This window comes from Spodoptera frugiperda, chromosome 15 (assembly GCF_023101765.2).
Source record: "Spodoptera frugiperda isolate SF20-4 chromosome 15, AGI-APGP_CSIRO_Sfru_2.0, whole genome shotgun sequence".
Taxonomy (NCBI): Eukaryota; Metazoa; Arthropoda; class Insecta; order Lepidoptera; family Noctuidae; genus Spodoptera; species Spodoptera frugiperda.
The window spans coordinates 5,058,764-5,076,078 of record NC_064226.1 but is presented as its reverse complement, the minus strand read 5'-3'; the positions used below and the strand labels follow the sequence as shown (position 1 = coordinate 5,076,078).

At 35.0% G+C, this 17,315-nt stretch overlaps 2 protein-coding genes across 5 annotated transcripts in view; one reads left to right on the top strand and one right to left on the bottom strand.

Moving 5' to 3' along the window:
• The window catches only part of LOC118273242 (lipase member H-like), a 199,180-nt gene that overhangs the window by 87,003 nt on the left and 94,862 nt on the right, over positions 1-17,315 (top strand). The window lies entirely within an intron of this gene.
• The window catches only part of LOC118273033 (insulin-like growth factor-binding protein complex acid labile subunit), a 33,055-nt gene that overhangs the window by 8,801 nt on the left and 6,939 nt on the right, over positions 1-17,315 (bottom strand). For 3 of the 4 annotated variants that reach the window (XM_035589783.2, XM_050699105.1, XM_035589792.2), the window contains exon 2: positions 1-43. The gene's annotated coding sequence lies outside the window, so the exon portion shown is untranslated. Of the gene's footprint in view, positions 44-16,716; positions 16,807-17,315 lie in introns of those variants that run through there. The other variant, XM_050699106.1, reaches the window with a different exon arrangement.

The window sequence follows — 17,315 nt, the reverse complement described above, 5'->3', positions numbered from 1 at the left end:
CTATTGCCTTGTTCAGCTATCCAATCACTCGTTATTTAAATATCTGTAACAAAACAAAACACATTAATTACTTCTTACATGTCAGAAAACAGGGTTTTCTTAAAAAATATATTAAATAAGGAAAACTGATTCCTGAAAAGAAGATATGAATTTATGAGTCAAAGAATTAGATTGCATATTTTTTTCGCATTAAGGAAAATCTCAGATTTATATTTTATATTATAGTTAGGTAAGTATAAGTTTTGCATCAAAACCCATATACATTTGTGTTGTTGACGTCAGAACGTTCCAAATCTAGAATTTATTTCCATGCATGCGGGCCAGTGTTGCTAGTTATAAAAATAAAATGCAAACTGCGAATCAATAAAACATATGGCATGGGTCACCGGCCAAATGACGAACAGCCGTCCAGTGTTCCGATTACTATATCGATTTATATCGATAATCGAGTTGGTACTTGTGGGTAAATTATATCGATGTATCGATACGCGAGCACGGGATGGGCGTGGCTAGTAGAGTGGCAAGTACTGAGACTAGTTCTAGCTTGCTCGACTCGGTTAGTTGAGGAATATGAAACGAAATTTCATTTCTCATTCACTGGTTTGTTTTCATGATAGTTTGTAATAAAATGAAGGAAGCCATTATAGTTAAACATGTTAGTTTTAAATTACAAATTCTTGTTCCTATTTATCTATTTGCAAGATTTCATAGCTCTGCATTTACCACTGTAGGTTTATGTGTGTCATAACTTCATAAGTGCTGTGCTAATATTTTTATTACATTGGTAAGGTACACAATGGAATAATTGATATCGGAAGAATGCGACGTGAAGGAAGTAGGTTCGAGTGAGTGTTGCGGCTGCCCGTTGCTTGGTAATGGATTACAGGCCAATGTTGTGATGGTTTTACTAAGAACTTTGTGAACGACTTGTAAACTTTATGTTTCTTGTCTATTTTCCTCTGATTTACTTAGAGAATTGACCTGTTTCTATAAGTTCTTAAAAAACAGTCAAAGGATCCCGTTGTTTATTCATTTAAAAACAAAGAAATAAAAATATACTTTTACATATTTCTTTTTTATAAAATCCCATTCACTACAATAGGTAAGTATAATTCTATTAATGGAACTGATCGACTACTAAATATTTCATATAAAAAATTCCATAGACGGTGACCGCGATCATTGGTATGTCATACGTCATCGTAACAGTACCTAATTTAGATAATATGTACCACAACGATCATTAATGATTAATCGACTCAATTCGAGACATCACATGCCACAGACAATTAGCTAAACCTGAGTCCGACTGTTCGCCTTGAATGCTGAATAAGGTCGTTAAATCTTGTCGCCGCTGGAATTATAATGCATGCCTTTGCCTACCGTTAATATTCTACCAAAATGGCTACCAATCTTAGTCGATTCTGACTACACAGATAATATAATCGACTGGCCGCTCGTTAAATTGTCAAAGCAACACTATTTATTATGTAACGTGGCAATTTATTGCTGTCGCGAGCATTTATTTAGATGCTTAATCAATAGCCGTACAGGTACGTACTGTATTAGCACATGTTCAGCTTATAAATACAATATCCGAATTGATTATAATGATTGGAATACGCAATAATATTACGCTTAAGGCGGTGTTTTCATTGTTGGCTACGATTGCATTAAAATTAAGCCTACACGTACATATAAGGCTACATGTATTTACGCTCACATCATAAATAAGTTTTGCTAGATTTATGTAAGATCTCGTTTGAAACTAGATATTTTACCGGTTCAGTTTAAATTGGTTTAAACGCAGTGACATGAGGCTAAATCTTTACAAACTTGTTTATAGCCCTTAGAAATTATTATCTATCTATGCTATGTATATCAAAATGTCGGTTTGAAAACATCAAATTAAACGAAGCACGACCCGTATACCGCATCCTGTCTATAAGCCATAAGTATACTATTTTGATTTGTTCCCTATATGGCGTCGACGGCTTAGTCTCACTGACTAAAAAGGCTATGCGGCCAGACAGAGGCACACATCGCCTTTGGACTAATTTATAGCATACCATAGGTCATTAAAGAAAGTCCGATTATCTTTGTTCACAGTCCTAAAGTATTTTTTTATTCGTAACCATTGTGTTTAACACTTGTTTGTATAAATTAAGGAAATGACGGAAAACTAGACAAAGTCTGCGGTGACAAAGCAGGAAAACGACAACGACGTTCTTTGTTATTGAAAATAGATATTTTTTTTTTATCAAAAAAGTCGTTCATGCAGGTAATTAGGCGAATTTCGTCTGTTACGATTCGTTATCTTTAGTTAAGTGTGTTGAATTAACAAAATAATTGTTTGTTTTTAACTGACTTTATTCTTTAGTATACGTTTTCAGGCTTACGTTTCGTTTATGACTAGGAAACGTATTGGTAATGGTGTCGACTGACTTACAAATAGCTTGTACTGTGGTTTAAAAATACCTGTGTTAGTGTACTTCCAATATGAAAACTAACAAAAGATTTATTGTTCGCCACCAGCATTGAGAATGTTCTTGAACATTTCAATAATAGGAACGGTTTCAGCCTAGAAACAAACTAACTGTTTCATAAACACAATACTCAATACTTGAGGATGTTGGTATGAAAATAAAAGTGCTAACTTGTTATATATAAGTTACTTGTAAATAGGTAGATATATACCTATTTGCCGATATGACAGAACGCTATTAGGCACTTACTAAAGGTATGTATGAATGTCTACATACATTTGAAATTTTACACGAATTCTTTTTTTTTATTGTTAAACAACATGTTACATAAAGATGAGGTCATATTCTATCGCGTCTCTATTGCTACATTAGGTGCTAGCTCATGTGTGTTATTTTTTACTCCGAAATCAAGCGAGGGCGCAAAAAATTCAGGTGGCCCATGGAAAAGGTTGATCTTGATCTACTCAAGCATATTGTATGGAACTTTTTTCTTTAGTTGATCGCGTAATAGTAAGAAGGTCGTACAATTGGAGACAAATTGGATACAACACATTGGAGACTCCATTTTGTCCTCAGCAAGAATGACAGTATTTCGAAAAAATAAAATAAATATTTGTTCAGTGGAACATGTGTTTGTACCACCTGACGGTATTTAATGAACCTACACTTATTCGTACACCTGCAGTACATTGATTACAATGAGCTATGAAAACTTTGGACAATAACTTCCCATAACCGAGTCATAGCCCTTCGAACACCTTGGAAACGAACAATTGTCGCGTACAAATCGATAAAATTACTTTGTACATGTTGTTTTGTTTAGGAACTATGTTTTGTTTGTTGTGAGAAAGCATTTTCAATTATTATTGAAATATGGGTCACAAAAATGGAAAGTCGGTTCCCTTTGCAGATGTTTTTTTCTCTATCGATCCCAGTTCTTTACTGCCAATTTTTATTATTTACAATTCGCAAAGACTGCTATTTATTATCAGCGATTGGAGATGCTTTAAATTAGTAGTTCACTAAAGTTGGTTTTGGAAAATATTGCTTTGTTTGACTCGTTTAATTCCAGAGCCATAAATCAATGTCCAATAATTTCCAATGCTGTGCGAAATCCGGAGTGTTGAGCAAAATGTTTGGCTCTGTTTCAATTATTTACGCATGTTACAACAGACTTACAGAACAGAATCATATTGTTTACATACAACAATCGTATTAATAACCAGCCTTCTAACAAATTGTTCAAATATATGGAGTTACTTTGAATAGCAGATGACTAACTTTTATTTTAATGTCCGTCTTGTAGATTATTTTAAAACATCAGGCACGTATTTTTTATTTTCTTACAGAAACAAATACTTTCGAAGATTATATTGATTTGAAATAATCGCGTGACGTCATTTCTTAAAACTGACGTATTGGCCTCCACTCCTAAATTTTGATTCGTTTTATCTAAGTATGGTTATCTTGGTTGTCAAAATAAAAAATATTAATAGTATTGTTTCATTACCGAACTAACGGACTAAATAGATCTTTAATTTGCATACTCCGTCATCATCCCTATTCGTCGTTTGTAAGATGATTAATTTTGAAAATGATAACCCTGATACTGGCCCAAAATATCCTTCCAACCATCACCCACCTGTGTTTATTCCCAAATCTCGTTTTTGCTAAACGTAACATAATAGAGTTGTATTTCGACGTGATCACATTACATCAGCGGCCACCTGGCTCGCGTTAATATATTATTACCTAAATAAATGCTAATGAACGTAGCGTCAGTATGTTTGTCGTTTGTGTTTTGTTGCGCGCCAGACTCGGACCTTGTTTTCACGGTCCTGTACCAATGTTTCTTGGGCATTGTTCTGTTCCTTGTACGTGGCCTGTGTTACGTATGAACCGAGAGAATTTTCGAATATATTAAAAACCGAAAATTCAACCTTTTACTCTCTTGCCTTTGTTTATAACCAATGACACCTTGAAGAATGAAGAACTTTGTTGCAAATAATTTATACGATGACTGGGAAGAAAAACATGTTACAATGTGGCTGTGACGTCACGCTGCCAGCCTGCAATTTCTCATTATCCGCTGTTAGTGACAAATATTTGCTTCAGATAATACTTGCAGCATAAGTTTACTTGACCTACATGTGCAGTCCTTGTGCTTATTAGGTGTAGATGTGTGGTTGAGTATGAAAAAATGTAATAATGTGCCAGGTGGCTGCGCCCGCGTCGGTCGGGACATCTGTACGTACCAGGTTTGACCAGACAAACCAGTTGGTGTACAACTGCGCGACAGACGCAAGCTTCTTGTTATCATAAATATGATATATGTTGTGTCTTAATTGGTTAATATACAAAAGTCGTTAAATAAATAAATAACCACTTAGTATTACCATAATACTCATAAACGATATACCGATTTGAAAGTTTTCTCTCTGATTATTTGGTTGAGTACCAACAAAGACAACTTTCTCTCGAACGCACAAGCTCACTTAACATAGCTTAATGTTAGACCCTCGTTTTGGATCACATTCTGAATGCTTACTGTTTATTTACTTTGTAATATTTTGCTATAAATCCATTTCTCTTAGCCAGACAAGAATTTTGAAACAGACATGCTATATACAGAAGTGCTGACTAGGTACAAACATCAGAAAGGTTTAAGTACATTGCTTCAAGTAATACGAATGAAAATAACAAACTAGAAAAAATATTCAATATCAATGTATATTATATTTAAGTTCATGTGTAATTAATAATTGTCTAAAAATTATTTACCTAAATAATTCCAAATAAAATCTCTAAATATAGTTGTTAGTAGTAAATATCATCATTAATGAGAGTAGGTATATTATATACAAAATGGTTTAAGTTAAGAGGAAAACTGGTGTTTTCTAAGAAACATTTACTTGGGTATTTTAACTATGTAGGATGTTGAGACAACTAGATGACGTTATAGTCTGGTAACTAGTGCAAATATGCGCCGATATACTTTTTCCTGTATCTTTTTTATTCATAAGAATATAAATATTGTCCTGATTAAATTCTTATATGTATCATAATGACTATGACATAAGAGTCGAGACAACTAGATAACGTCATAGTCTGGTAACTAGTGCAAATATGATATACTTTTTCCTGTATCTTTTTTATTCATAAGATTATGAATATGTTCCTGATTAAATTCTTATATGTATCATAATGACTATGACATAAGAAACTTCGAAAATGTGCGGGAAAATCCTAAATTGGCGTGTATTTGCTTCAAAAATCTAGGCAAATCTAGGCAGGGCACACAAATAGTCCCGGATTTCACCAAAACATTGCGCCATGACGTCCGTTGCAAAATATTTGGAGCACGCAATTGCTTTCGTGTACACAAACCACAAGCTTACCAGTTTAGAAATTTCGGTGCAGGATCATTTTACATCAATAAACTCGATTTCGTACGTACAATGGCTTACTGTGAGCTTAATTAGAGTAATACTGAGATGTTTCTTCAATATTCAAGGCTAAATTATAAATCAGTCTAAAAAGTCTGTTCACAACTAACTTCGTTGTCTTTAAATTATCAATTTAAAAGTCAGTCAAAGCCAAAGTCAAATCATTTATTCCAATAAAATTAAACCATATACTTAGGTACTTTTGAAACGTCAACAAAGAAAGAAATAAACAATAGTCTATCAGTCTGTCCGTCAGTGAAGCTAGGTGAATGATTAAAATATAATAAAGTCTCTATCAATTCTTTATAAAATGACAGAGATAGCACGATATTTAAGTACAACTTAAAATTGAGTAGCATTTGAGTATTCGGGCGTCAGAGACATAAATATCATATTAAAACTATTTAACCTTCTACTTAAAGGTAGGTACTGCAGTATTTCCGAAAGAGTAATCGTATCCCTTGCGATTTCCTGTCTGCGAGCAGCCGGCTCAAATTCTGCGTACCAATTATTTGTGCTCCGTGCTAGTATGCTCATGATTACTACTGCTATTTAGACCACGCAGCGAATACTTAAGTGCTTTCCAATTAAAAACAAGACCTAACTATAACGATTTGCAACGTCACGCCTTTTATCCTGTTAGCGGTAGGCAGAGGTGCACATTATGGCACGTATGGCGCTATACAATGTACACCCACATTCCACCATTTGTGTTATAAGTCCCATGTAATAGGGGGTGAGCCTACTGCCATATACTGGAAACAATTCCAGACTCCGTGTTACTATTGAATTTTTTTCGAAAAACCGAAAATGCAACCACTAGACCAACGAGGCAGTCTATAACGTACTTATAATGATGATAAAATGATCTTTGAATGAATAACCAAGTACCTAAGTAAGCAAGTAGACATTTATGTGGTCATTACTGTAATCATTTTGACATTTCGGCCTTTGCAAGTGACTTGACTGAGAGGGCAAAAAGTCAAATCAATTTTACAAGCTTTTTTTATCCGTCCGTGCAGACAAGACATGTCTACGTCTAGCTGTATTTTTTTCTTTGTATTTTTTCGTAGGAACTAGATTTTGCCGTAGACAAACACCTGCATGAGACCGACATGCAAATTAAGGAGTTTCGAAAACACTTCGCTTCGCTAGCCAGACAAGATTGTCCTACTGTTTCAAATTTATTTTTAGACACCGCCAATTTTTTTATTTAAATAAGCATATTATTTACACTAAGATATTCTCCTGTATCGTAAGTGCGTTTACAAACATACAAGTTCCCATACACATGACATCCAGACCCGGAACAACAAATTGTGGATCACACAAAGAGTTTGCTCTTTGCGGAATCAAAACCGCTTTACGTTGCACGGCAGCCAGTTGTCCAGCCGCCGCGCCAACCGTGCATTAATCACAATATGTATGTATTTGTAGGTATATATACATACAGTCAAATTGTATTTGACCTACGTGTTGCACATCGATACATTTCCGTCACAGTATGTATTAAGCTTGTACGTTTCATTGTGTGTGTAAATGCCATGGCACCATAAATCGTGGCCCATGAAGCGACATTGTACTATACTATAATCACGGTATATAAAGTGCTAAACCAACGGGACATTGACCCATATCGAAAGGTTAATATAGGTTCTATCCGCTAGACATTTGAATTTTCATAGTTTTTTTATTAACGTAGTTCAGTTTTATGTTGTTTAGTGTGAAAATCTGTAAAGCAACGTAACTCGGTTATGATGATTGAATTCATCATAATTTTAAGGTCTAAACCCGGTTTTGTGACCTAGTAAAATTGTTCTTCGAAGTTGTTTATGGATTACGTTGCGTTTCAGGAATTCGTTGATTCAGTTGTTTGTTTTTCTTACATTTTGATTCTGAAATGGTTAGGAAATAACAAATTATTTCCTGTTTTGCTAGCATATCAAAGGAAAATGAAAGGTAATTAAAAGTATCCTTTGTTTGCATAGGTAATAATGAAAGTTCCTAAAATCCTTTAAAAAATATATAGTGTGCTCTAAAAATAACCTATTGTTTACAGCATTAAAAGTCAAATGAACCTTAATTCTCTTTTCACGCTATTTAATGTCATCTGGGTCACATCCACATCCCATGATGCCGTGATGGCGCGAAATTAACATCGTACGCGAACATAAAATGGCGCCGTGTTTGCATTGGCGCCTTTATTGCCTTGTTCGATTATACGAAACTTTACTTAATAGTTACTGAGCCCGACTCGGTGAGGTTAACGCCTACTTTCAGTATAAAGTCAACGTTATTTTAATGTACGTTTTATATACACAAGACGATACTTTTGTATGAGATTGAATTATGTAAGAAGTCAAATACAAAGAGAACTTTAAAGAAGATTATATATTATACATATAGAAACAGGGACAAGATGATATTTATCAGTCATTAAGAGGCTTCACTGTTCTGAAATGACGTCAGAGCATCAGCAAAAACGAAACGAAACAAAGAACAGTGAACGAAATTAAGAGTCGGAGCCACAACAAATCGATTGAACAAAAATTTGCGTAAAAAACTAACACTATTGACACGTGGGTGTAGCATGCGGTAGGTGTTAATAAAATTATTAAACACGACTACGAGATAGATGTACTTACATATTCACTTAAATAATATGACGTGGTAGTCCCTATGTAAGAAACTATGAAAATATATATTTTTTATACTGACATGGTCACTAGTAATATCATTAGAACTTCATTCGTGAGTTCATCCGTGATCATGGCGCTTGCAACAGTGACAAACTAATAATGGTAAATATCCCGTTTTAACTTCTAATGATATTATGAAAATATTATTTTAATAGAAAAAAATCTTCACTATATAAATACAGCAGGACCTCTTTAATCCGAACTCTGAAAATTTAGCCCCCGTTCGGATTGGTGGAGCGTTCGGATTATAGGGATATAGATGATAAGGGTATTTCTTGCGAATAAACTACATAATAGGTACATACATAATACAATATTTGTATTAATCTATAAACGTTACATATTTTAATCAACATTTTTGAAGAAATCCAGTATTTTGACGTTCGGAAAGTTACTGGCGGGCGAGAGCAAGACAGCGCGGACTCGGGTCGGGGGTTCGGATTACAGAGGTGTTCGGACTAGAGGGGGTTCGGATTAAAGAGGTCCTGCTGTATATTTAATGAAGTATAATGAAACACAAAAAACAAGATTTCGTTCGCGAACTTAAACGACATAAAACATAAAGCTTTATATTTTGAAAAAGCAGCGAAAAAATTATAACCTATATTACAATGTATTGTTCTACAGCCTTTGCCTACCCCAATACATCAAGCAGTGCACATATGAATGAAGTTTATTCATTACGATTATGAGGGGAAAATTTGTGGTTGTGGTTAGTCCCCCGTCTACAAAGATGACATCATAGTCCCCGCCAACCTCAGGAAAAACTTACATTAAAACATTTTCCTGCTTGAGACATTTATAATCTTGTTCATTCATTAATATTCCTTGATTGCTCCTGTAATGAATGTGGGATCTTACGCACGTTTCTTTAAAATTAGAAGCAAAGCAACGTCTTTGATCCCATAAGGGGTAGGCAGAAGTGCACATTACGACACGTAATGCCGCTATACAATGTATCCCCACTTTTCCACTATTTGTGTTATAAGTTCCATGTAACAGAGGGTGTGCCTATTGCCAAATACATGGGGCCTTAGTCTACTATTACAATATTGTGTCAGAATGATCGATCACTGATCAGTGCAAGAGGGACGGAGCTATACAAGGCCCCTGGACACAATTCCAGACTCCGTGCTACTACTGAGAAATTTTCGAAAAACCGAAAAAAACCCAGTAACACTTTGCCCGACCCGGGAATCGAACCCGAGACCCCTTGTCCGGCAGTCGCATTTGCGACCACTCGACCAACGAGGCAGTCTTTAAAATTAGATAAAACAACAAAGTTTGTTTTGCTAGGTTTAGTGCGAGCAACGTCTTTTAAACAAAACACCATGTTTTTCCTTGAAACCGCTCAATTAAAATTAGTTTCAATGATAGTATTGTTTAGAGCTAGATACAGATGGACGCTAAACCTCTCCGCTCGTACAAGTAGTGATAACTCATCACTTCATCAGTCGTAAATGCCATTTTAGCCAATTCCCTTCAATTGAGTCAAATGGTGTTAGATAACGATGCGGTTTTGTGTTTCAGGGTACACAGTACAAAGAAATTAAAGCCTTACATAAATATGTCTGAAATGAAAAAGGGAAATGCATATCTTATTTTAACATATTTATCAGTGTTGCACATTACTTCTTAGTACCGTAAGCTTAGAGAATCCGGAGCTGCGGACTGCTTAGCGGGTTATCAGGGCTCCGGCTCGAAAAGCAGGAGTAGGAACGGGGTGGTTTTTAGTCAGTAACAGTCTGACACTCCCTTTCGCCTCGCCCAAGACGGGAGAAATCATTGGATGATTTTCCTCCCTTAAAAAGGCTATGTTTGAGTTAACTATCGTAGAATAGAAAAATCGTCGATCACTTCTTAAGCAAACATTAGATAATAGTATACGTGAATAGACTTTATTTTCCTTCTACGATTCGGAGTTTAAGAGTTAATGAACTTTGGCGGATTTTCCTTGTTTTCTATAAATATTTCCGTGAATTTGATGTAATTTTGGTTGATATTTTATATATCACTAGGAATCCCCATTTTTATCTTTTTTATTGTAATTTATTTTACACCTGAATTAAATTTCAAGGACCAATTGAACTTCTTATCTACCATTACAATCGTTGTTGGTATAATAAATCCAATTGTTTTCTTCAATTTATTGGTTCTATTGTTCTGTAGTGACAGTTACCAGAAAATACTAACGATCAATCTATTCTTATGTATTTGGTTAGCCCGTTTCGAATCTGAATATCAATAGAATTCATTTTAATAATTTCGAAGGTTGAAAAGCATTCCAATTCATAATTTGAAAAACAAAATTCGTTGACACGTTGTTCTATTTTTGATTTTAAATGTTCTCGAATATTCGAAAAATGGCCGATTTGATTCAAAATGGCGGTTTTACAAGTAGTTGTAGAGAAAACTGTCACTGATGTAATTAATTTGGAAGTGAGTTTGATGACGCATATTAGACCTCCATGAAGGAAGTGCCCGCGCCGTTTGTCCCACTTTAAGGCTTCTTACACTTTATGGCCACGGGATTATAAACCCTTTAGAAGTCAAGATTTATTCACAGCAGTAAAATGTTCTATGGGCGTTATTAAATACGATATACGATTTCTATGTGCGTTCAATCCTAACAAGAAATAAGCTCCCACGCTCTGAGTTATGTTTGTAGAACCATTTGTAAGTTAGTGGAAGTTTTAGCTCATTCAAATGGTAGGACGTGTATGGTCAATCGTACGTCAGTGGTGATTTGAATAAAGAAAACTTGCCTTTATTGCATACGTAATAAGGTCCTTGCCAAAATTAACTAAAAAAAGGTGTAACTGTCCAAAAAGGTAGGTAGGTAGAATGTTTCGAAATGTGTTAAAATATGGAAATCATTTCCAAAAGCTCACCTCTTACATTAGCATGTTCTTTGGGACTGAAGAGGCGTTCGCAAAATATGGATATCAAAATATCACCTGTTATTGACTAGGTGGTCTTTCTCCTGACCTTTCTCAAATTAGGTTAGGGTCGAAACTGGGTTATAAGCAGAATTGGTTGAATGTCAGTGTTTACCGTAACAAATGCTACCTGCCCTCCAGAATGAGGGAGGTAAATTAATTTATTTTCCTTCCGAATAATATGTCTTACGGTGACAAGCACCTTGTAACTTTGATATTTTAAATGTCACGTCATGGCGGTAATTAGAACTTTAACGATAGCACTTACATGAAATTGATGTTAATGACAATTATGTTTGTTTTGCTACATTCTTAACTCTTTGCATTGTAGGTACTAAACGTAATTGAGTTTGCCTTATTGTACAGAAGATTGTATACTTTTTTATGGTATAAGCTGGTAAACGAGCAGACGGATCATCTGATGGTAAGCGGTTGGTTTTATGTAAGGCCGTGGTATCACTCCGGCTGGGTGTTGCAAGCATGGCTCTCCCACACTTAAAAAATACTGATTGAGATTTCAAAATATAAATCTTTGAGGTAACAAAGACCCTTCTATACAACAAAATCCAGCCTGGCCCTCCGAAATGCTCAGAAAAATAAACCCATTTAGTTTTAAGACTTCCAAGGACAAATTAATAAATTACTTGAGTGCCGTCCGTCCGTGGCGTGAGCAGCATTCAAATACAAGGCGCCAAAATATTCATCCGCTAATTTGGTCTCCGCGAATTCGAAACGTTTATCTTCCTGAGATCCTGAGCTGAATTGTAAATTTACATACATTGTGAGCAGTGATTTATACTCCGGCGCATGTTGGCCACACCCACTCCGTAACTATGGCGTACATATTTTAAAATCTTTGCGCTTTGAATCTGTCTGATGAGTGACATTGACATCGACCGTCCACCATTGAATGCTTGTCAAGTCTATCCTGTTCTTCTCAGTAAAATACACTCTGAATGCCTTTCAAAATTATTTTTGATTCACAAAAACACTCATTAGATAGATAGACAGCGTTAAAGGAAATGATGATTTCAAATTTCGCGTTATCCATGTGTTAGATAGACAAAACAATACATGTAAATAAAGTGTTAATAATATATCTACAACAGGACACTGGACGACTATCAAGGTTTGGTGAGACCACTTCATCATTCTACGTCGACCTTTCGAAAAGTAATTAGTCCTTAGGGATGGAAGAAGAGAGCCTCTACAAACACCTAATAGTTCCTTGGGTCCAGTTACTAACTTATACGTTGTCCTTATTGATACTAATAAAATGTTACTTAGACAGTTGTTCGTAAATTAAAAACAAAAGCGAACAAAAGATTATATTATCCCCGTCCTTAAGAAATAACATCTCAAAGCTACAAGTGATCAGATGTATTACTGCAAGAGTTTTGTAAGCCTATCAATATTAATTAGTTGCAATTGTACGCATTAAATTAATGCCTTGTCTAGACAACGTAGGTATCTACATAACAAACAGCAAACAGTGCAATTGTTCGGCGCCACGCTCCGGCTGGTTTTGTAGGCGTTGCTCAGTTCGTTCACTGATCAGTTTTATTTGTTTTCTGCTGATAAACAAAAGATAACAATTGTTATCTGTTCGTGATGATAATAGTTCGAGGTACGTGCAGGTGGCTAGAGAATGAACCGCTATAACTCGCCTAGGTACATTACAATATTGATTACTGCAAACAACCGTCTCGACAAAGGAAAATACATTTCCTCACATAATGAGGCATTTTCTAACCTACTGCTTAGTCCAAGGTTGGAAAAGGAAAGAGAATTATTTATCTTTTTACTACATTTTTTATCGACTGAAAAACATTCGCGACCTATTTTTTACTGTTTCGTTTAACTACGTTAAATTGTTGTTAGTTTCGATTCAATTAAGAAAAACAATGGCTATTTGTAAGTGCCAGGTTATCTTACCCACTCTGAACTTAAGCTATTGAACCGCTTTAAACCGCATTGTAGCGGATCCTAATTGAAATGGGATGTGTTGAATATAATTGTCCGTTTCGTCCTTTGCAGGTAGGTGATAATTCATTGTTGCTACCTTATCCGTCCTTGAACCATTGAAGATGTGTGCGCCTAGGCAGACGCGTCATCGACTAAAATACATCAATTGAACGTCGTAGGTACTGGCATTGGATTTATTAAGAGGCATTAACACTCGAGACTTGTACAGATGAGATCAGAATTTATGACCAGATAAGATAGTAGTTAGCCCTTTTAATTACCTACCATAGATTAATGTGGTCAGTTATTGTTTAACCTCTTTGTGGAAAGATACTTTCAAATTTTCTAAAATAGAATAAAATACAGTCGAACACATAGGAATATTTTTCTGTTATGTTGTTGCTGGCACAAAAAACTATTAGGACTGAACTCATAAAGTTAATCGCGGACTATCGATTTCAACGCTTGACTGATAGAATATTTAACGACATTATGTAGTAGGTAAGTTGTATGTAAGTAAAAAACTTGAACTTTGTATTAAGGAAAATATGCTCATATTGCTCAAATGGGATCTCGAAACCTAATTAATAAGAGGATTTCGGCGTCTACTCGACCTGTAGAACTTGAACGTGACATATTCCCATAAATAAGTTGTCTTTATGTTGATATCGCCTTTGACACAGGAATATTTCTATTATCTACAGGTATATTAATTTTGTTATTTTGTACTCATGTTAGCCATTGTTATTATAAATAAAGATTAATTAATTTATTTTATATTCATGTTATGTAAAATTACCCATAATTTGGAGAAAAACACTGCAGGAAAATCTCCAAGAAATCACTTCAAGACATATTGACACATTATCTCACCAGTTTTCCCTATATACCAAGACTTCCGTACATTATATTCTATTGATAAACATTATTATAGAAAACCAGTACTGTGGCACTTAGTAGTCACCGCTGCGTATATTGAAGTCATGCCTATGTATTACATAACTTTATACCTATATACCAACCTAGTAGTGCATGCTCTTTATAGCTCTGTTTATTAAATACTTCACGGATATTATTATATATTAAATTACTTTTAGCTAACATTCCGTATCTAAGAGCACCTACATTTCTTTTGATAAAATTGAGTCCATTATTTGCCAAAAGACTAAAAGTTACTCAGACAGATTACCTCACGTTTTGGGTTTAAACAGCTTCATTTAATAATGCATGTACATAGAATCTTTTATTTGTAACCGACATAAATCATAAGCAGAAGAATCACAGAAGTCCTTTAATTTAAAAGGTCGACGGAGATTCCAGAGGTTAACTGGCATGATAGAAAGAGGTCAGACTGGGGAGGTTTCAATCATCGACGCGTTAGTAAATAATGACCTTAATTTCAATGTTAAAACATATCCAGTAGACATGAATGAAATACAAGAATATGAATAAGAGGAAAATATTCTATACATCTGCCGGTTGAATAAAGATAAAATTGAACATAAAGATAGCTAAAAGATCTCTTGGAGATAAATAAATCTTTTCACATTATTAGCTGGTAGACAAAAACTGAATTTATAATAATTACAAGGTGAACAACGACAGCACAAGAATACTAGATGACACTATTGAAATTATTGAAGTAAAGAGAATCTAAGAATGGTTTTGTAAAGTTAGTTTTGTAATTTCCCTTTACACCATTTCATTGGTTCACCATTAACATTGTTCGTGATGCTAAAAATAGAAAATGATTCAAAGTAAACAACACTATCACGCTGACTAGCTATCTATACGACAGTCACGATTGTCAGCCAAAATCAGCCGTATTTTTTTAAAACAAAGTAACCTCATTATTGACCACGAAGACTACACACCTCGTTAAGTTCTGATCGGGCACTGCCGTACAATATTGTAATTACGTGCCAAAAACATGCTCATGTTCATTAGTGGGCATGGTTCCAATCTTAATGCCCATGCAGAATCGATCTGCGTAACTGCGCATTACGAGGATGGTAATGTGCCTGGTCATTCTATTGTGGTAAAGGCTAATTTCCCAAAAAAATATCTTGAGGTTTATCCGATTTGCGTAATATGACCATTTGAGGTTGATGACAACGATGATGGTACAAGTGCTATTTTTAATTAGGAAAATGTTTTCTATGAATTAGCTAAGAACGAAGGCTTGAAAAAGATTGAAGCACAAAGTGTTGTCCCGATTTAGGAAGTAGAGCCTTATTGTTAGTAAAAATAAGTTAACAATTGCTTTGAACAATTTATTCTCTTCACAATTACTATTCTAAAAGCAAGGATGGGAGATGAGCAGAATATTGTCACGGTATGTTACGTCATATGCGCATATAGTGATAGATAGTGATCTATGCGCCAAGGTTTCTGCAGGCAGCACAATGCAATGACCAATGACCACGAACCAGACGATTTACTTTACTACACAACACACTACGTTGATTATGTCATCATCTGATCTGTACAAATATTGTCCATACATTAAAATTGAAGCAGACTGAGGAATTCTTAGAACGTTTTTTGCGTTAACCAAACTATTTACTTAGCTTAAGTAAAAAATGTAGGCTTAGATATGTGGTATCTAAAAGTACACCCACCTAAAATGTTGTATTCAAAATATTTTCAAATGGAACGCTGTTGGTATAATATATTTGATTTTTGATAACATTGTACGTAAAGTAAGACAATATTTTCCTCTTAATGTGATGGATGAAACACAAACATTGGTTTGCACTGGTTTATTATTGTGTGCTAAATACCGAGCTGTAGTCATAATACCTATACAAGATACACAGACATTTCTTTAACGCGGCTGTATCTGAATAACAAGGTAATATTTCATTGGAAAAGATGCTTCTTTGTCTACAACACTACTTACTACTATTAGCTACTCAATTGGCTACACAAAGCGTTCAAGAGCACACACTGGATGAACACGTGCTTAATTTGTTTGTTTCTGCGGTTATTTCGTATCCTTAACCTTTAAAGGTAAATTCTACGCTTATTTTTGGAATAGCTAACTTCACACAAAAAAAAAAAACAAATATTCACCGTGAAATAAGCAAGAACAATAATACCAATTTCATTCCAAGAAACATTCACAATGAAGAAGTACCTCGAGTAGACACAAGAGTGGAAAAGGTAAACAACGCATTACCGTTGGTGGAAGATAAAGTTTGTGTCGGTTGCCTCCCGTTAGTACGACCTCTTATCTGAAGCATTCTACCTTGCCGGTTATCAACCAACACGTACCTGTAATTAACCAAGTACAGTGTAGAAATTGTTGGATATACGGTAATACCGAAATAAGTGAATTTGAGTATTTTTTGGAAACTTTAGAAAGTCCAGAAGTTGAAAAAAGCAAAGTTATTGAAGTAGAAATGAAATTCATAATAGAGAACAATTTCGTAACCAATGATTTGTACGCAAATATAAACATTACAACAAAGAGCGAAGTGACACACATTATTCAAGAACTTCAAACGATTGATGTGGGCTTAGAAGTCGATTATAACGAGTAAAGAATCTTGCTTATACGAGACTCGGCCTCACTTGCTTAATGTTTACCTTATTACTTATTGCCGCCGACGCTTACATACAGAAATAAAAACACACCCACGGAACAACCGGCTGCATTAGATACGCACAGTTTTCAACAAGAACTCACTTGGCGAGGGCCTTTTCAATTTGACCGAGAAATCGAATGCAACTAGCATAGTGAGGGAACGCAAGCTGTGCGGTTACAAATCGTAATGT